The 22,854-nt window shown below is 35.2% G+C and overlaps 1 long non-coding RNA gene across 2 annotated transcripts in view; it reads right to left on the bottom strand.

Moving 5' to 3' along the window:
* Positions 1-14,636: 14,636 nt before the first annotated feature.
* Positions 14,637-22,854, bottom strand: part of LOC123549168 (uncharacterized) — a 53,745-nt gene continuing 45,527 nt past the window's right edge. Inside the window, exons 2-6 of one of the 2 annotated variants that reach the window (XR_008371313.1) lie at positions 19,822-20,120; positions 17,763-17,834; positions 16,570-16,654; positions 14,999-16,297; positions 14,637-14,788 (exon numbers count right to left, since the gene is read on the bottom strand). This is a non-coding gene — a long non-coding RNA (uncharacterized LOC123549168). The remainder of the gene's footprint in view (positions 14,789-14,998; positions 16,298-16,569; positions 16,655-17,762; positions 17,835-19,821; positions 20,121-22,854) is intronic. The other variant, XR_008371312.1, reaches the window with a different exon arrangement.

Raw genomic sequence — 22,854 nt, 5'->3', positions numbered from 1 at the left:
GTGTACTCAACTCCAGAAATATTGCGTCTACATCGGTATATTGTGCACTCAACTCCAGAAATACTAGTATTGCATCTACATCGGTATATTGTGTACTCAACTCCAGAAATATTGCATCTACATCGGTATATTGTGCACTCAACTCCAGAAATACTAGTATTACATCTACATCGGTATATTGTGTACTCAACTCCAGAAATATTGCATCTCTATCGGTATATTGTGCACTCAACTCCAGAAATACTAGTATTGCATCTACATCGGTATATTGTGTACTCAACTCCAGAAATATTGCATCTACATCGGTATATTGTGCACTCAACTCCAGAAATACTAGTATTGCATCTACATCGGTATACTGTGTACTCAACTCCAGAAATATTGTATCTACATTGGTATATTGCATACTCAACTCCGCCTACAGTTTCTATCCAATGAAATGAAACTGAGTATACCATATCAACAAAACTTGAAATTAGTGGCCATGACTTTTATGTCTAAGTATTTGTTTTCTGGAGTGCGGCCCGATTAGTTAGTGGACTTTATTTATTATTCTGTCAGGTATTTTCAGGCGGCTTTATGTCAAACAATGTTGACATCATTCTTGGTTTCTGTGTAAAGTTAGGGATGTATCTGGAGGGGAAGTTTCGATTGTTAAGCTGTAAATAATTTTACAAATGGTCTTTAAATGACGATACCTTTGGCAGTCATGGTGTCTATGCCAGAATGGTAGAATTCATTACATTTGTCCTTAAAAAGCCTTATTTATTAATTTATTACACCATCATTATTGATAACACCATTGTAACAGAAGTGAGCTATCAGATCAGTCAGAATGGGCTTTGGATGTCCATCATCCACAATGTTTTAAAAGAACATCTTCAGTCTGTTAAATCACTAAGCCAATTTCAACCAAACTTTAATGTTCATTGGCTTTCCACGTTTAGATTCCTTCAATCTAGGTCATCAATATAGAGTTCTGGTTGCCACAGCAATCAAAAGGAAAACATTAAAAAATATTCTCATCAGAAAGCTTGACCCGCCCAATTAGCTCAATAGGGAGAACACATAATGTTCTTTATGACAATTTGATAAAGACATTGTGTCTGGTATCATTCATCCTATACCTCTGATTCATGTGGGGAAGTTGTCAGTTACTTGCAGAGATCAAGTTTGTACTGGTACAGAATCCAGCAACACTGGTTAGGTTATCTGCTTGCAGTAACATAAATAAAATACCGTTGAAAAATTGCGTTGAACCCCAAACAAGCATCAGAAAGCTTAGTTTCAAAGTAATTTCGTAGCAATTGGATGATCCTCTACCAAAGTCATAAAACATAATATGACACGATTAAAACATGGCCACCAGGGTAGGGCTTGTTTTCTGTATATGGCAAATTTAAACTTAAATCTTCTCAGAAATGGTGGACTGATTTCAGAATAAATTCACAGTTCTGTTTCATGCATGACACTCAACCAAAAATCTCCTGGGAAGTCGTCGGTCAGACGGACACGACCGAAAAATTTTGACACGGTCTGCTGTTTCTATCTGGAAGGGGTCCAACTGATCGGCATTTATCGTACCCTTAGAACCGCAACATCACGGACAACACATCAGATTGGTGTAACTCACATATGATGGGGTAGAACCGGGAAAGAAACGTAAATTATCGCCCAACAGTCATAGTCAAAAAAAGTATACAAAAGTAAGAGGGTTGACCGAACATTTAATGAGAAATGGATTAAATATCGCACCTGGCTGGTTTATGATGGAGAAAAGCAACATATGTGGTGCACTTACATTATTTTGGTCTGGCAAATTTTTAGGCATTGCTAGACTGAATGCCCTACCATTACTTCCAACTTCCCTAAATTCTGAATTTGTTTGTTATTTTGATCTTGATAGAAATATTGTCTCCAGGGGAATTGGCAAGCTAGCTTGACTAATAGTTAAATCATCGAAGAACTGTTATAGTTTCCGCTGAGTGCGTTGGACAAGGTTATATTGGTCATTATATAAAGAATTCCAACTGTCACACCTAGTGACCATTCTTTGCATGGTCATGCTATGTACAGGTGTCCACCAACATAGGTCAGACTGTACTAAACTGGTATGACAACAAGTGTTTTCCATGCATACCGTATTTTCTATTTACCAGAGAAAAGTACATAGAGAGGGAACGGGTGAGAAGTGAAATGATCGAAATGATCGTGCGATACGTGAGGCAGCAGTATGTAAAGAGATCATCAGAACTGTAGTGTAAAAATAGTTCTTATAACTAACGATGCTGACAATCGAGCTAAAGCAAAACAGAGTGGTATGGTAGCTTTCACAGGTGATTGCTTTAATGAACTTGAGTTTTGTGTCATACTTAGCTGTCATAAGTTGAGCTTGTATTTCAAGTTTTACCTAAATGTTTTGCTTTTTTTTTTTTTTGATTTTCCTTTAAAATGCTTTTCTATATAAATATCTTTGGGAAGATTATGGTATGGCCTTGGAAATCTGGAACTCTAAGTTATGTCCTTATTTCCAATCTTCAAATTCAAATAGTCTGGTTTTTAATTTGATCATCCAGGGTGGGTGAAAAGTGTCATTATGTTTAAAGTTCAATATTTGTTTGAAAAAATTATGCTTAACAAAGTGTTAAATGATTTTCTTTTTTAAAATTCTTTTCTTCTGAATATTTTTTTAGTTTGGACTGTAACAGAGTGATTCAAAGAAACAAAAATAAGTTTTGACATATCTAAAGAATTAAATGTTAAAAAAAAATACATCAGAGGAGCAAAATGTCAAAAGTTTCCCTTAATTATGCTCCAAAATTATATTAAGTCGAATAAGCAGCTACAGGTATGTCAAATAAAGATATTTTCGAAACTAGAACTTCGCAGATACTACATTATAATGGATTTACATTGAATGTACCCTTACTGTCTTATTTAATTCCAGTGTTATATTTCAGTTCATGAGTATATCAAAGGCCTGAAAGACAAAGGTTCCCTGCTTGACAAACTAGCACATGCACGAACCAGCCTGGCAAGCTAAACAACCCTGCTTGACAAGCTAGCACATGTAGTAACCAGTCTGATAAGCTAAAGAAATATTGTAGGAACAAGGAACTAGCCTGGTAAGCTATTCATTCTCTGCTCGACAAGCTAGCACTAAAGGAACCAGCCTGGTAAGCTAAACATTTACTGCTTCACAAGCTAGCACATGTAGGAACCAGCCTGGTAAGTTAAACATTATCTGCTTCACAAGCTAGCAAATGTAGGAGCCAGCCTGGTAAGCTAAACATTCTCTGCTTCACAAGCTAGCAAATGTAGGAACCAGCCTGGTAAGCTAAACATTCCCTGCCTGACAAGGTAGCACATGTAGGAACCAGCCTTGTAAGCTAAACATTCTTTGCTTGACAGGCTAGCACATGTAGGAACCAGCCTTGTAAGCTAAAGAGATATTGCTTGATAAGCTAGCTCATATAGGAACCAGAAACATTTCCTGCCTGACAAGTTAACACATGTAGGAACCAGCCTGGTAAGCTAAACATTATCTTCTTGACAAGCTGGCACATGTAAGAACCAGCCTTGTAAGCTAAAGACATCTTGCTTGATAAGCTAGCTCATATAGGAACCATAAACATTTCCTGCCTGACAAGTTAACACATGTAGGAACCAGCCTGGTAAGCTAAACATTCTCTTCTTGACAAGCTAGCACATGTAGCAACCAGCTTTGTAAGCTAAAGAGATATTGCTTGATATGCTAGCTCATATAGGAATCATAAACATTTCCTGCCTGACAAGTAATCACATGTAGGAACCAGCCTGGTAAGCTAAACATTCTCTTCTTGACAAGCTAGCACATGTAGGAACCAGCCTTGTAAGCTAAAGAGATATTGCTTGATAAGCTAGCTCATATAGGAACCATAAACATTTCTGCCTGACAAGTTCACACATGTAGGAACCAGCCTGGTAAGCTAAACATTCTCTTCTTGACAAACTGGCACATGTAGGAACCAGCCTGGTAAGCTAAACATTCTCTTCTTGACAAGCTAGCACATGTAGGAACCATCCTTGTAAGCTAAAGAGATATTGCTTGATAAGCTAGCTCATATAGGAACCATAAACATTTCCTGCCTGACAAGTTAACACATGTAGGAACCAGCCTGGTAAGCTAAACATTCTCTTCTAGACAAGCTAGCACATGTAGGAAGCAGCCTTGTAAGCTAAAGAGATATTGCTTGATATGCTTGCTCATATAGGAACCATAAACATTTCCTGCCTGACAAGTTAACACATGTAGGAACCAGCCTGGTAAGCTAATCATTCTCTTCTTGACAAGCTGGCACATGTAGGACTCGGCCTGATAAGCTATGCATTCTCTGCTTGACAAGGTAGCACATGAAGGAACCAGTCTGGTAATTATTTTCTGTGCAAATGCACATGTTAATATCTTTAGAGTTCTGAGGAGAAAAAATATGATTTGGAGAGTGATGCAGCTTAATTGTGTTCTTAAATTCTCTTCACAAGAAAAGTTTCATGCAACATCAAGTGAACACATAACTGATCAAGTATTATCAAAGCTTATTTCAACCCAGTATCGAACTCCGGACATACGGTGTCATACCTAGCGGCCTAACGCGTTGCACTAATACAGTACTTCGTTCAAGTAGTCTCAGTTTGAGATACTAATCCATATCGTCTATGCGTGATTTACCTAAACTGATAAATAATACGGTCGACTGCGATTGTTTACAAATATCTAATTATCGTTCGATTACTGTACATCCATAAAATAAACAAACGTGTTTGTAAACATGGACGGATCCAAACGGAAGGGGAAGAAGCATTTTATAGAGATATTTCGATGGCAAAATACAATACATATCTGTAGCTCTGACCAACCTATAAACCGGGCAAGTCTATTTGCAAGTACAACAACACTGTTGACCCAGTTAAACGAGCTGTAAGCATGCCGTGAATTCCCAGTCAAAATTACCACTTTAGATTTTCGCAGTAGAGAACTGTGGCAAGTCAATATCTGCATGTAGTTTTCGTGTGGCTATCGGTGTGTAACATTAATGTATTGCATTGACCGTTAATTGTAGGCTCTAGCATTTATTTTATCCATCGGTATTTAACAAGTTAGAAGAGTTAAAGACCCACCATACTAGTGGTCTACTTTTCTCCCACATGAACTTTGTGCAAATAATTCTGGTTAATACTGGTATCATACAAACTATTCTACAAGATGACAGGTGGACAAGCTCAGTCCGGTTTTCATAACTTCATCTGCAAACTTACTCAGTCATTCTCTTCTCAGTATAGTTTTATAAAAAATAGATAATAACTATCTTACACTGTATATAGAAACAAAGTGTGATCTAAACTCACCTTAATACAGGAAGTACCGTGCATACTACTACATTAATTGAATAATATATTAAGTAATACATTGTCTTAGCCTTATATCTGTTACTGTCAAACTGTAATTAGACACTTGTTATTTCTCATTTCTCCATACAAAAATGTATAATTACAATTATGGAACAATCTGACTGAAATACTTGATCTTCTAAACCAAGATCGAGAAGGACCATTCTTAATCGTGTTCTGTATATTTTTGATTTCCAGAATTGCTATTTTTATTTTCGCAATTCTATTTTTTTTATTTTAACCAATCAGACGACTTGTTCGAATGTCAAAGATTAAGAAAAAAAATGTGTAGGTTGTCAGGGACTCGAATTCGGGACCAGTCGCTTACAGAGCAAGTGCTCTGCCGACAGAGCTAACGGTTTACCGACAGAGCTAACCGGCTGACACTTTACGTCATAAAAATGTAACTATCAAAAACCCAGTCTAAATATAGATTTTGTATTCTTACAAAATGTTGTAAGTAAGTAAAAATGTGTAGGCTGTCAGGGACTCGAATTCGGAACCAGTCGCTTACAGATTTTTTATTCTTACAAAATGTTGTAAGTAAGCCTTCTGCCTGGCTAACGGAATGGTCGTCAAAACGAGGCTATCAATAGCACGTCTTCAGATCCGAAGTATAGCGTAATAGGAGATGTACTTTGTCAGACAGCATTATGGAAATACAAAAGGTTACAGTTAGTTAGTGTAGTGTCTTTAAGGTAACATGACAATAGCCACTACTGACCTTGACATTTTAAAGTGGTAAGTACAAATATATGTAACTCTCAAAGTTAGAATTGAAGCTCAAACAAGAGATGGCACTATTAGTGACAAACGCCCCCGAGGTTTGTCCAAGAATGCTACAGTTCGATGCGCAAAATATGCCAGAATAGTTAAGTTATGACTAATTTTTCGACTAGAGAAAAAATTTCTCCGAAGGTTACCTTGACGTTAGAGCTAGGGTCTGGGTCTTGAACATGACACACTAACTCATCATAGGGAAAATTGTGACAAGTAATGTTTGATGATGGCAGAGTTATTGACTGGACAAGAAACATAAATGTTAGCTTTTTAATCTAAGTTTGACTTTGACTTTGAAACTAGAGATTTTGGACTTGCGTCTGACACCTTATTTTAATATAGGGAACGTTTATGCCATGTAATTTTAAAATGTCTTCACCGACGGAATAGGTATGGAACTGACAAGAAACTGACAAGAAACACGCCATGTAAACCGTTAACCTCTAAATGTGACAGCGATCGTGGAGCTAGCGGTCTGGTTGTTATGCACGACACGTTTTCTCGTTATCGGGGAATATTTTTAATGTTTTCATTTTCATTCCATATTTTTGTTTCTTTCATTGGTGGTTTGTATTTGTATGTATGTCTTTATTTTAAAACAACAGTATGTTTATTATTTGCATGGCTTAAATGCATGTATTTAGTCAATATCATCTTTGATATAATGGTAAACTTTTCTGATCTGCCTTTATCGGCTTATGATACTTCTCTGTTGTGTTGTCACATAGTTCATGAAGGAATCTAAATGTTTACGAGAAAAAAAAATAATGTCGATGGTGAGATTCGAACCCCCAGGGTTTAAAAGATCTGTTTAACATGGACTGTATGCGTTACCACTGAGCTAATTTGCAATTGGTACAAAATCTTAAAATATTAGATTGTAACATGATTAATGACAGAGTTACGAATCGGATATGAAACGACCCTCTTAACCTTTCACTTGACTTCTAAGTGTAAACTTGATCTTGGAGCTAGGGGTCTGGGTCTTGCGCGTAACACATTGCCTCTTATGGTAAACATTTATGCCAAGTTGTTTCAAAACCCCCTCATGGATAACAGAGTTATATATCGGACACGTAAAGTTCTATTATGATATGACTTCTAAATATGACACTGACCTTTGAGCAAGGGATCTGGGTCTTGTGCGTGACACATTGTCTGATTATAGTTACCATTTATGCCAAGATATTTCAAAATCTCTCCATGGATAGCAGAAATAGGATCGGACACAAAAATAACCCCGTTAACACCTTAACCTTGGAGCTAGGGTTCTCATTTTGATAAACATTTATGCTAAGTACTTTTAAAACTCTTGATGAATGGCAAAGTTACGATCCGGACACAAAACAGACTGTTTGACTTCTAAGTGTGACCTTGACAGTGTAGAAAGGCTCTGAGTGTTACACATGAAACGTCGTCTCATAAAGGTTAATTTATTTATGCCAAACTATTTCAAAATTCCTTCATGGATGACAGAATTACAGCCGGACAAGAATTTACAAAGTTACGGTCGGCATTAAAATCAAAGAACATACTGTAGTGTAAATAAAAAGGTTATTGCTGAAACATCTTTAAATGATGTAAGGATGTTATCATTAAATAAAATCCTAAAATTATCTATGTTTTTGTTTTTATTTATTTTTTTTTTCTTGAAATAGATATCATGTGATATATACTTAATTACTTAATAACAACATAATATATTAGGCCCTAACAAAATCTGAAAAATAGATCCCTCAGAAGCAATGAGGACAAAACAAATAGTAAATATTGCAGACTCGATTTGTCTGATAGTTGGTTTAATTTGTACGCAAGTTAGCAGTGTACATGTATTTAGATAATTTACAGTTATGCTTTGCACGGAATGAATTTGCAACCATGCTTTGCACGGAATGTCATGGATCAGAGGGATAGACTGGCTATATTCATCACTAAAACCCAGCAAACTGTATGAAATCTAAAGTGGTAGGATATTCATGGCATGGTATTGACCTGGCACTCATGAATATTTGGTTTGTTTCCGTAAATTAATTTTCGGTGACCGAACCTAAACAACGATATAACTATTGAAAAGCCAATTATATACCATCATGCACCATGTGCAGATATAGCTGTGCGAACAAAGCGTTTTGCCACTAATCTCAGTGTTGTTTGTTTGAGTCCTCTGTCTGACCAAATTGTTTTTTTTTTTTATTATTATTTTATCTGTAAAATTAACAGACACTTATCATGATTTATCAACGAAATACTTTACTAGATTCGATCGGTTAACATTTTTCTAAGTACATAAAACCGTTCTACAAAATGTCGTTTAAAATCTTCAAGGCCGGACAAACATTCATTCATTCAACGGGCAATTCAAAGAAATATTGTTAGCGACACAGAATAAAATGTTCCATAAAATAATATAATCATAGATACAAATACAAACACAAGGAATTATATCACTGTGCCGTTGGTTATCTAAATTAATTTTTTGATAATTCTATATATTTTCAGGTCACAACTTTCGCGTAAAATAACGAAAACGCCCGAAAATATTGGCGAAGATTAATGAGTGTCAGTTACCTACCGGCTTCTTTGTTTCGATAATGTCTATAAACACCTTATAGACCACTTAAGAGGTCCATAACAATTACCAGACCTGTCCTACTTCTACTGTTTACACGTAAACTTTTACAACGAAAAATCCCAGGTGCCTGTTGTGGGATTCGAACCCGATTCGCTCGGGTTCTAGTAGTCCAATGCGCTAACCACTAAGTCATAGAGTCGACACACTTACGCATTAATCAGAGATTGAATTTTAACTGACCGGCTGTACGTAATTGACCGTAACAATGCAGTAGAAGCATGAGAAGTCCATGCATGTCATTAACGGTGCCCGCATGATTGACTCCGTATATAATTTTATCACTTATTTCAAAAAAGTGCGTTTTTACCTCGCTACGCTCGCTCGGTTCACAAATCCCTCACAGGTCTATAAACACAATGCAGACCTCTTCCTCGAAGAATAACTATTACATATACTGGGTCTTTATTGGAGTCACGAAAGTCCTTCGGTCCGCATGCGTCCATTCGATTATCGTGACCGCTCTTTTTTTTTTTTTTTTGGAGGCCCAGATGGTAACCCCGTCTATTATCACCGTAAAATGGTATAATAGAGATCGGAGAGCCACCCATCTATTAACCTTACAATATATATGAATACAATATGAAATTATAAAATTAATATATAGTACAACAGTATATATTTTGAACCTTACAATACATATGAGTACAATATGAAATTATGACATTATATAGTACAACAAATATATTTTGAACTCGAGCAAACACATACATACACAGTAAATGCATACATATATGCAGTCTGAATCTACTTGATATTAAAGCGGCATGCCTCCAGATCGTTCGACATCAAAAAAAAAAAAAATTTTTCTTTTAGATATCTTGAAATATATTTCTTAAGAAGGCTTTAAAACTTAATTACTGACAAACTTTATGGTACGGAAACATGAGAATTTGCTGCTTTACTACTTTTTACGATGAAAATCGAAAAGCGTTTGTCACGCTTTCTAAATATCTATATTTTGAAGTCATTATTCACTACTTCAGCTATAACGCTATTGGTTACGACGACGGGAAAATATCTTTATTGCCGCGGCGGTCCGGGTTCGATTCCCGACGCGGTCATCTTTTTTTCTTGATTTGGAACTTTTAAAATATTTTAGAAAGAAAAATTCATATTCTCATGTTCATAATATGACCAGACTTCAATTTGAAAGAAAGATTATTTTTAGCCAAATCTGGAGGTATGCTGCTTTAAAACAAAACCATATATATATATGGGGATTTCTCAAATGAAAAGGATTTTTTTTTTTTTTGGAAATGGGCCTCAAATGGACCTCACAAAAGTTTTCCTGAGAAAAAAAAACAAAGCTACTGATAAAAAAAAATGAATTAGGAAGATAAAAAAAAAACATAAAAAGGATACCTTTCCCTGCTATCGCCAATCATAAACGCTTCATATCTTCCTAAACGATGGAAATATTTTCATAAAATAGCATCAATTGTTAACCGCATAAAGTTGACGTGCAGATCGGAAAACCAGGTCACTTGTACAAGGTCAAGGACACACTTGGAGGTGAAAGGTCAAATAGCTTCATGTCAATATCGTCTTAGACGGTAGGAATATTTTCATGTAATTAACAACAGTTTCTTACATTACTTCACCATGACGGCATACAGATTGCACAACCTACCAAGAGATCAAATATTAAATAGCTTAATTTTGTGTCCGCCCAATGTCTTCTCTTAAAGGCTGGGAAGATTTTCATAAAACTAGTATCAGTTGTTAACCTCATCCAGACGAAGTGCAAAGCACACAAGACTTGGAAGTCAAAGGTAACATGGTTAAGATTCATATCCGATCCATAACTCCTAAACCGGTGCGGAACTTTTCATAAACTACCATCAGTTATTTACCTCATCAAGAAGTACAGAGCGCATAACCCGGATCACTAGTTCCAGGCTAATGTCACACTTGAAGGTCAAATATCAAGTAGCTTAAGTTCGTGTCCACCCCATACCGTCTAAACAGCTTGAAATATTTTCATTAACTAGCATCAATTGCCTATGTCATCAATACGAATTGTCCAAGGTCAAAGTCGCACTCAGAGACCAAATGTCAAATAATTTAAATTCTTTACCATTCCATATCTTATAACCTAGAATGCATGTATTGAAATTGGAACCAATTCTTAACCTCCAGTGGCTACAAACCAGGTCATTAGATCCAATGTCAAGGTCACATTATGAGGACAAAGATTAAATAGCTTAAATTTATATCTGCCCTATATCTTTTTTAACACAGGAAGGATTTTCATAAAACTAGAACAAATCGTTTACCTCATTAGGCCGACAGACAGAGATTATAAATACCCGGGTCATTATGTTCGAGGTCAAGGTCACACTTGAAGGTCAAAAATTATGATCGAAGTCTTTAACTTTCCTTCTCTCAAACCGGCATCTGAGGGTATTCATCGCCTTCGATGATGGTGATAAAAGATTGTTCTATTGTTCGACTGATTATCTTTTCTGTATAGAAGTATTTTGTTATATTTTTATAATGTATTGCAATACGTAATTCTGAAGAGTAGTACAAGCCGTTAGAAGGACAGAAAAACACTGACTTGAGAACGATTGTTATATAGATAGATATACGCTGCAATGTCATGTTATTCATTCTTTTTTTTTTTTTCGATAAGAACTACAAAATTAAAGCACAGTCCAATTCGTAAAATTAAACGAACAATTATCTTTTTATATAATTTTTAGTAATGCAATTAAGGTTTAAATATAATCGAGTAAATCTGATACTTGTTAACAAAGAAATATTATCGTTTGGTCTCTTTTCTTACCTGGACATAGATATTGAAGTTTTATATATATAATAATTCCGCTTTCAGTTTTCGTGTTTTTGACAGCCGCAGAAAAGAGGTGTAATTTTTTTTTAAACATAATACATGTATTGCTCATTTTCCGGTCTTACGCTTGTCGATTTAGGAACGCTTGTTAGAGTTAAAATGCTGCGAAAATTCATTGGACCGTCATAGCAAAGCACAAGAGCATAATACATGACCAAAACGCTATCGTTAAAAATCATGAAAAGGAACGTATTCAACTGGCATTGCGCGTTGAGAATCTTTAAAGTGACATGGCGAAATGTGAGGCGATGCGAATACCTAATGTTTACACTACCTACCGACAAGTACCTGTGAACATGAAAAGACATCATGATGATTGTACGGTGCCCCTAAAGTGACATGTTACACACTTTTTTTCCAATTAGGTAATGTGAGACTTTTTTTATTTCGTTTAAACGAAATGATTTCGTTTAAACGAAATGATTTCGTTTAAACGAAATAAGTTATTTCGTTTAAACGAAATAATCATTTCGCTTAAACGAAATAAGTTATTTCGTTTAAACGAAATAAAAAAAAGTCTCACATTACCTAATTGGAAAAAATGTGTGTAACATGTCACTTTAGGGGCACCGTATGATTGTAATAAGGAGGAGACAGGGAGTACGACTGATGAGACTAAGACACCAACTGATACAGTCGTTCACAAACTTATTTCAACACCAGACCGGAATATAATTACACGTACGGGCGATATACTTTATTTCCTTGGGAAGTTCATATAATAGAAATCAAGAGAAGATCTAATACAACCCTGATGTGTATTATTCAGCGAGACAAGTTCAGATCAATGTTATTTGAGCCCAATTCTTATGCAGAATAATGGCCACAAAATCTTGAAGTCGTTCTGGTCTAATACTTTTTTATCTGTATTTCAATATGCTGCTTTATTTTAGTTTGCTTATATACACAATAAACTGCTTCTTTTCTGCGACGTTTTTTTTCCGTTTTGTGCAAAATACTGTACCCATTTACAGACCATTATATCCTCTTTGAATCTATGTTCAAACGATATTATCCCACTGCAATGCTCATAAAATACACACTCTAGTGTACATACGAACAACGGAAGGATAACTAGGTTAACAGAAAATGTGAAATATATCTTTTTTTCTTCGAAGTAAGTCCGGAACTTACAACACATTTGCTAGTATATCAGCGGCTGAATCATATTTTATCAGTTGATATAAAACTAGACACGAAATGAATCACTAAAATCAAGCGAAATACTATATAAAGAAAACATGTAATCCTTTCAATGCAGATAATAATGTGCAGTAGATTAAATAATATTCATTTGTGTTTTAACAACTTCGCTTCCACTAGAAGGAATCCCAAGCATTGAAAGCTCACTTGCTGTTGCTCTTTTGTGCATTTCCACTTCCAAGCTCTTGTCGTGAAAGTCCTTTAGTTCATTGCTCAAAGTACAGAACTTTTACATTTTTGGCTATTTGCAGTTAAAGATAACCAGTCAAGGTCCAGGGTTTTGAAACTGACTTTTGAGACCAGTCTCAGAATGCAGCATTGCCATTGGTCAATATTAAGATAGTGAACCCGTAATGACACTCGGCAATTTCCATGTGATAAATTATTCTCGTTATGCATTCGGCATTCCTCGAACGTAAATACAGCTCCTATATGTTCTATATAAAATTAACAATCTTCTGAGAGCTGTAACACATAGCTAGGCCCATTTTTAAAAAAGAATTACTAGCCTTATGTTTCTTAAATGAAATATAAACCACACAAACAAAAAAAAAACACCAAGAAAAGTACGGTTCATAGATCGAGGGTTCAACGCAATAAGGGCGTATCTACATATAATAACTATATGTAGATACGCCCTTATTGCGTTGAACCCTCGAGATGTCATGTATCTGCTAAGAGAGATTTTTGTCTGACATGCCAGTCAACACTAAAGAATATCTTCCAAACTGACAGCTAAAATGTTTGTATGAACACATGATTAATACGGTTTGTTTACATTTCTATAAATGCAAAAAAAAATCTCCTTGAAAATGCTACATAAATGTCAAGGATAAGCCTACAATGAAATAAAAACAGGAACTGGCCTACATAAAACATGAGAATGCTACTTTAAATGGGGAAAAAATTTGAGGATTTCCGACCAGTCCGGAAGTACTGCCTGATTACCTATTTAGTACTATTTGACTTCAAGGCGCACATGGCTTTCCGTAAAAGTCGGAGAATGCTGAAATGGCATACCGAGAACACGTTATTTGCCAGTTAGTATTACGGATCCGCTGCCTTAAGTCTGCTCTAAGAAACAACCAATCATAAAAGTAATAGTATTTATATTTATTTGTACCTATGTTTCAACGTGGTACATTTAAATTACCTAATAGCTACAAACTAATCGAGAATTACTATTACGATGAGTTTACATTGGAACCACCTTCGGTGCCATCCAAATGGAGTTCCGACTATCTCCCGCTTCGTTTTATATTTACTGTACCAAAGTCCGGGATTAATGTCAATCAGCACGTTATTACTTTTAATGTCTCTATGCACGATATTTGCCCTGTGGAAATAGTCCTGCACCTTTACACATTCTTTAAAAAGTATGCTGTTTGGCTTTCTTACAGCAACATCTTCTTAAGAATACAAGCAAGTGAACTTCACCTCATGTACTCCAACACTAGCCACACCTTCTTTACTGCCTCCACATATGCAATATCTAAGGCACTGATAACATTTTCGTGTCGGATTCTCATCGTTATATGAGCCGTGCCATGAGAAAACCAACATAGTGGGTTTGTGACCAGCATGGATCCAGACAAGCCAGCGCATCCGCGCAGTCTGGTCAGGATCCATGCTGTTCGCCAACAGTTTCTCTAATTGCAGTAGGCTTTAAAAGCGAACAGCATGGATCCTGACCAGACTGCGCGGATGCGCAGGCTGGTCTGGATCCATGCTGGTCGCAAACCCACTATGTTGGTTTTCTCATGGCACGGCTCATATCTATTTCGTGTAGCAATTTATTGTAGGGAACCTAATCTACCTGTGTGATTTGTATTGCAACCTTTCTGTTACACGTGTTGAGCTTTATACGTGTCAGTACCACGTGACTGAAGGTTCTGTAAAAACAATGACAATTATAAATTAATAGAAAATATCAAACTTGAAAATAATTGGATATTAATCAAATCTATAGTTATGTATTGCAAGAAAATCACATACATATTAAAAAGGAGAATTTAAGTGGTGGAATTAAGGCAAAGCTCACATTCCCTAAATAAGCACTGCCGGCCTTTTTTCTTGTATACATAAATAACAGTTAAACTTACCCAGAATCAATCCGTTTTATTGGTGAGTACTTCTTTAATTGGCTGCCAATGCTAGACAAATTTTCTGTAAGACAAAAATAGTAGTTTATACTTAACTTATGCGCTACATTCAAACTACTGTACAATATAGACTGATAATAAAGAATTTATCACAAGACTTTAGATTTTTTGAATTTTTCTTTTAGCTTATTTTGTAGTGACAAATGTCAGTCTTTTTCATGAACTGATTGTAATGATATTTGACCTAGGATATAGACTGGCTCTATTCACATCTTTAAGAAATTAGAATAAAAAATAGCATAGTCTATAAGCTAATCTATGTACAATCATACATTATTAATAAACGGCAGTGGCGTTCAAGAAGAGGTTATTGCCACTAGTAAATTTTTATTGACCTTAGGGTGAAACCCGAGTTTCAAGTGCCATTAACTTCTTGTCTATAAAGTAGCTAAAATGCTGTCACCTAAATACCACGGGGTCCGAGCTAAATACTGGTTAAATAAAGACTTCTCCTTTCATTAACCCTTACCCTGCTAAATTTCTCAAATGGAATGGTCCATCATTCAATTTGGACAATACCATTTATTATTCGAAGGGGTGTTCACTGAAAATTTACTGACTAAATAGCGAACAGTGCGGATGTGCAGGCTGATCTTGGTCTGCACTGGTCGCAAAGGCAGAATCACTTGCCGCCAGCAGGCTAAGGGTTAAAAGAATGAAAGCAAGGCCCAGACAGACTAAAGTAGTCTGACGTGACCCCTTATCTTATACGTAGCATTTTAGGGGATGTTTCCAATCATTCTGAGAAGTTGTTACTCTTTATAATAAGGTCGTCGCCTTAATTTCAGAGTGCCGTAAATCCATGTTTGGCAAAATGGAGATTTTAATGGCAATAGGTATGACATTGTCTCTATGACTTCAGTATGATGGTGTATTTGTGGCCTTGTAGAAATGAAATTAAACAGGTTAAATTTCAGTTCAACAAGGCTGTAGCCTGTGGGTAGTGTAAAGTCATTGACACTTAAACTTTAAACGCCGTTTTCAAAAACTATCAAAGAGCTAGTCACGGCATTGTGGAAATAAGGAGACGAGATATGTAATAATTGCTTTCTATGTTTATTTGTTTTGGACGTCGACGACATGTGTTGCTGGCAACGACGAAGCTTGTTTTATATGGAAACTGGTATGGAAGAGAACTTTGCAGGGCATGCTCATAGGGGTTTATATGTCAGCCGATTCACATTTGGAATGAAATGTTTCAGTTTCTCAAATAGTTCCAGTCTGACGAACAATTTACACCTGAAAGAGGAAAAAAGTTCAACATATCTTAAGACATGAAAACCATTACACACCACAAGGCTGGTACAATGTTGGATTTGTTCATAATTGCAATACGTTAGAGCCTTTTCAGAAGCAATTATATTATACATGCAAGTATGTTTCAAAACTTTTACTAAGATCTTAAGGACAAATAATAAAACTTATAAAAAAACTGCGGACGTGTCTCTTTCAGATGGACTCCCTGATGAAGCTTGCATTTTTTATGAAACTATATAATTTGCATTACTTACTTAACATTTTATAAAACAGGGCGCCTGCAGCATTCGGTTAAACACGTGACCTGGTTTCGTTTGCGACAGCTCTGCTTGATGGTACCTAATATAGAAGATTTTGTTTTATTAGGGTACAACAAACTAAATCTCTGTCGCATTTTTATCTTTAAAATGAACAAACTATGAGACACTTTAAATTTAACCGATTTGAATTTCGCAGCTACCTTTAGAAATTTAGAAATATCTTAGACACATATAAATATAAACAGAATGAAAAAAAAATGAAAATATAGAAAGACTTTCTTACTTCTTGTGAAAAATTTGGTATTATATTTATTATTTTATGAATATCAATGGTCTATAAAAAATTCATTAGTAGATAGGTAGTCAAACACCTTGCATGAACCTTAAGGCCAGTTTACATGTACTTTGAACCGGAACCGAAACCGAACTTAAAAAATAAATACATTATGACCAAAAGGCCATTTCACATATATGCCGAAACGGAACCTAAAAGTCGACCGAAACCAAGCGAAAACATGCATGAATAAAATCCTTGTTGAGTAACCGATTTCATTCCGAAAAGGTGAAAAGGTGAAAGCTCAGTTTTGAATATAACCAACAGAATGATTGCATTTATGGACTGGTCTAAAAACTCATGCAGATATTACAATATCCTACATCTCTGACAGAGTTAAAGCTACGAAAGACTGAGCCGTAAACTTTTTACTGTATTAGGATCAAACAACAAAGAGAAGAAACATTCACAGAGCTACAGAGTGTAAAGAAACACGAGAATTTAGGAAAGTGGATTGAATCAACTAAATTCCAAAGTTATGGGGAATATTTCGGAAGCTGTTGTTTTCAAAAACAGTACAAGTTCAACGTATTTTCATGTATACCGGTATTTACGGTACACTGCAGTCAACATAGTTAGCCCAATAGGCAGAGTAATTAACTTCAAATAAGGTCTCAGGTTCAAATTCCGGATGAGACCAAATTTCACAGTGACCTATAAACGTATACAGGCCCTCGTCTTCCATTCACCTGTGGAAGTTTCCAGCTACTTGCGGAGAAGAGGTTACAACTGGTAACAAACTCAGTAAACATATCACCGTATATAGCTAAATCGATGGTGTGTATGAATACTGGTATCTCCAAAACATGACTTATTTCAGTTAAGTACAAATGAAGTAATGTAACAAAAGTACGTTTTGGCTTCCTTTAAGTCTTGTAAGGCTGCGCTTCTCTGCAAAATCGCAAGTCTGTTACTCTGTTCCTTGCTGAAAGTGGAAAAATATATTTCTTTCAACTTTGAAAACAACACAACAGATTTACAATATTATTGAATAACTTTTAATTTCTAATAAGTTTTCAACAAGAAAAAGGCAAACATGCATAAAAAGGTATATCCTACTGAATAACGATGTTTTTTCTACCGAACTGATCTGATCATTCTAAGATCTGCGTATTCCTTTGCAAATTATTTTCAAAGCCGCTTGAACACACACACACGCACGCACGCACACACACACGCACGCACGCATGCACACGCATCTCCTTTCTTGTCTTTCCTGTCTCTGTACTGCCTACAAATATTCGATATTAATAAACTTTGTTTAAATTTTTACGAGCCTCAGTGGAAACACATTTCAGCGTGCAAGCAAAAACCAATGGAAATAAACTCTTTCTTTCGGAAATTTCAACAAAATGACGTTAGGGTCTAAATCTAGGCATGTGAATTGACAGGGGCATACCTTAGTAAAATGTCCATATTCTTGTTAAAACTTTACAGTTCCTAATGAAACTTCGCAAAGTGGGTTGGTATTAGATGATGCTTGAAGCAGAACCTGTAAAAATGTAATAAGAAACATTCCTTTATAGGTCAGATACCACCAGATCAAGAAAGTTAAAGGAACGTACTTAGAAAAAGATGATTTTACCGTACTAATGGGTTAGTCATATAAATAAAAACAAGAACTGATTTCTTTTTCACAATTGAATCTTTTTACTGAGTGTATTTTATTATAAATTTTGACAATATTTGATGTATCCGATATACATTGATAAATCGTTTCATGAAACGATTTTCTTCTCGACATTCTAATTATGAAAAAAATGGGTCAATCATACGAGAAATATTTTTTTGGTATGTTTTCCGTCCATTATTTCGATCCTACTAAGGCTAGATTAATATGTTTCGATTGAAGGAAGGCCGTACCACCATAGTATTATTATTATACCAGATTTATATAGCGCCCTTTTCATGATCAATTTCACGTTCAAAGGCGCTTTACATAGTTCAAATTATTATTACAACCGAAGTGTATTATTTATAAAGGAAGACAACTGGTGGTCTTTAACCACCAAGGGGACGTCGTTAGAAATGTTTGGAATAAGTTTTCAGGCAGCAGTTTTAATTATGGATGAAATGTCCTTTTGGTATTTTGTAAAAATTGTCGTTTAATGAATTGATTTGCACTTCGTGAGACTGAGAATATGACATAATTTCTCATAGTTACCTTTATCGTAATACTAAATATGTCTTTAGAATAATATCATTTTCGTTTCGGTTTGTTAAAGTTCAGTTGTATAAGAATGACAGGACCATACAATTTAGAGACCAGGTATAAGTAGAAGCCTCTTAAAGAGCCCCGCTTAGTTCAATACGGAGAGCGCAGATCTACTGATCACGGGGTCGCGAGTTCGATCCCCGGGCTGGCCGTATGTTCTCCGTGACGATTTGATAAAAGACATTGTGTCTGAAATTATTCGTCCTCCCTTCTGATCTATGTGGTGAAGTTGATAGTAACTTGCAGACAACAGGTTTGTACTATTACAGAATCCAGGAACACTGGTTAGGTTGACTGCCCGCCGTTACCTAACTGAAATACTGTTGAAAAACGGCGTTAAACCCAAAACAAACTGTAAAAGAAAATGGCCGACAACGACGTCATTCATGAAAACAAGGTCGCAAGGCATCATGCCTAACAAAATCAAATCACAACGTCCTGTCTGAAGAAGTAAGGGGAATAACTATGTAACTATAAGACTGTCATTTTACATAAAGTACTTCCCTTTATATGCATATTATATGTGCTAATAACAAAATATAACTTTTCAGTGCACAGCAAACACTTTTATAAACCGCACACCAATCAGAAAACAAGGCAAATGTGTTTACATGGTGATTTCATTAGACCTGTTATAGGGAAATAATGGCCTTGAAGAACCCAAAATTAATTCATAAATGCAACATTTAGCACCTACATCATTGAAATATAAAGATTTCTTATCTCCATTCCATCCTCCTCGACAATTCATCAGCTACAAACTCGGCACTATTGGACCTCTCACGGAATATTTCTAATATCCATTCCATCCTCCTCGACAAATCATCAGCTACAAATCCGGCACTGTTGGGCCTCTCACGGTATATATTCATCTTGACAGGTGTAAGATTCCTTTGGTATTTCGTACGTGCCTTATTATCTCTCTGCTGTACTTGTACTGGCAGGCATTGCTAGGGAACTACTTTTTATACGGCCAACATCTTCGATCCTCATCTTCTGAAACAATAAGGGAGCGTTTTAGAAACTGAATGATGGAATTCATATATAAGTTTAAGATTTGGTATATATACTATAACTGGTTTGTCAGAAACAAAATAGATATGTCTAAAGCCATAAATATTACACTCTTTTGAATGATATATATATATATATATATATATATATATATATATATATATATATATATGCATATAGATGGATTAGATTACCCAGTCGGCAACGACTGGTTAATATCGGAACGTTCCATTACGGTGTTCCGGTTATCGGATCACTAGACAACCCGTAAATGTGCTGTCTGGAGGTCCAGTAATCGATATATAAATTATGTGAAAAAATGCTACAATTAAAATATTAAATCAGACATGACTCAAAAAAAATCAAATATTATTACATTGTATTACAAAATTGTTTTTATGTATTATAGGTGATAAAAAATTAAAATCATTTAACCCCAGAGAAAAACACGACGTTAAATGTTTACATTTCTAGTAGACCTAATGACCACTAAATTTTATATTTGCATATTGTCTATATCATCCGAGATTTGTTGCTCTTTAAATGATGATGATGACAAGGTACTTAAACATACGGAGAACGGTGTCATAATGACATTTGATAGTAATACTTCATAGGCTTAGTACTTTACCTCAAATAGAGTCTCCACCTTAAAACAATTCCTTCAGAAAAGTTCTTTACCTATAGAAGCTAGTGTACCATATAATTAAGTCCTCAAAACAATTATGAACCAAACTTAAGAAAAAAAGTCGCCTAGTGGAAAACAGCCTGGACATTTAGAAAAAGATAAAAGGGAGAAAAGTTTATGTCAAAGCCGCATTATTTCGACATAAGCATTGTCGAAATATCAAAATATATACTAGTATTTTATTTAACTGAATTCTATGATACTTTGTTAAAATATTCAGCAAACCATGTTTACTATGATATTTACTTTTTACTTTAAGGTTATTCTCTTGTTTCAATATATAACTTCAACCTGAAAAAAAACTTTGAAATATAATATAATTTTGTAAACCGTTAATGACTCAACCTTTATTTGCATTCAAAATTGAGTGTCCTGGTTAATAAGTACCAGTTAAAATACCATCAACGGCAAAAGGACACGTCAAAAGTGTCTTTCTCCTCATCCATACTGTTTGAATCTTACTACTCTATCAAAATGTCTTCAAATATCTCCGCATTGCTATAGCTTGTTCATCTTCAGTCACCATAGTCAGTAAAGCAGGCTACATGTGCATCGTTTCTTGTTGCAGTTTACTTAACAGCTGCACCTTATTATCTTTAAAAAATGTTCAAGATGTCTTGATTGGGAAACAAACCCCACCGTCTTGTACTTGTGGAAAAAAATGTATGTAATGTTTTGTATCTTAGCTTATCTTATCCTACATTTTCTGAACCATTATATGAACTAACCACTGCATTTTCCAAAGGAGCTTTAATAGCAGAGTGTGACGACTTATGACAAAACTTCACCTTATTGATTTAATCGAAAGTCATTTATAAGTTTTTTTTTCAAGACAACGCCTTTCAATATCGAATATTATAGTTTGTTGTTGAAGTTGTAAGCACGTGCAAATAGTGAAAACTCTCGATAACTAAAACTGCATTTGGTTTTTTATACGTCCCATTTTTATTTCCTTTTTTAATGTGGTATTTGTGTCGGATTAATAATGTAAATTTTCAGTGTGTTCATCTGCACGGTAGCAGAGAAATATAGAAGAGTCAATAAAATTTCTAATTCCAAAAATGGCCATAATTCAGCCAGAATACTTGTTATGTACGTTTGCCTACAGATAGATACTGTTATAATAATAAACAGCTGACAAAAGTTTCAAAGTCGTATGTCAAACTGTTAAACTCGAAATATGAACTAGTACAAACAGATTAAGCAAGATTTGTAAGTTAAAAGGGGGCATGATGAAGACAAAATCCTTGGTGGAGTTATGTGCTCTTGCCTTATACTGGTGATGGTACACAATTGCTGGAAATTCTTAAAGCTGTATAGCAAAAGCTTTTGTCAAAATGTAGACTGGTACGAAAACTTTAACCAAGGTGTAATACCGACGCCGATGCCGTGGTGAGTAGGATAGCACTTATTCTTCGAATAGTCGAGCTAAAAACGCAAAACGCATCGAGTCAAGGAAACGGGCTAAACGTTTTGTAATCTCTGCTTAACGATTTCACTGTTTTCTTTTCTTTTTTCTTTCTTTGCTGTAAATAACGTATTCATCATGAATACATGTATAAAAAGTACACCTTGAATAAATGAATATATACCTATCGTCTTAATTCATATTTGTCTCCCAAAAATATAAACATTATCTGTGTTTACTTCATGTGGACAACAACCGGATGTTAAGACTGGTCAAATATTCATTATAATGGTTTAAAATATGTAACTTCTCATAAAAAAAATATTATTCAACTTGAATGTCTGTAAATAGTCAAGGGTTATTTTTGAGGATATTTCTGGTATACGTACAGGTTTACTAGAAGTGTATAGCTAAAGCATTCCTCTGTCAGGAAGATGTTCGCTTTTTGTCTAAAGCTGAAACCAAGGGTCTATTAATTTTATGTGGAGTTAAGTAGAGATAGTACCTTTTTTTCAAATGATAAGTATGAAGTTAAAAAGATTTGAAATGCCGACATTTGTCCATATATTTCTCAATGTTGATATATTTACAATATTTTAACCAGAAGTGTGTAGTTATGA

Source organism: Mercenaria mercenaria, chromosome 6 (assembly GCF_021730395.1).
Source record: "Mercenaria mercenaria strain notata chromosome 6, MADL_Memer_1, whole genome shotgun sequence".
Lineage (NCBI taxonomy): Eukaryota > Metazoa > Mollusca > Bivalvia > Venerida > Veneridae > Mercenaria > Mercenaria mercenaria.
Note: the sequence above shows the minus strand (reverse complement) of the source record. Positions and strands in the feature narration are given on the sequence as shown.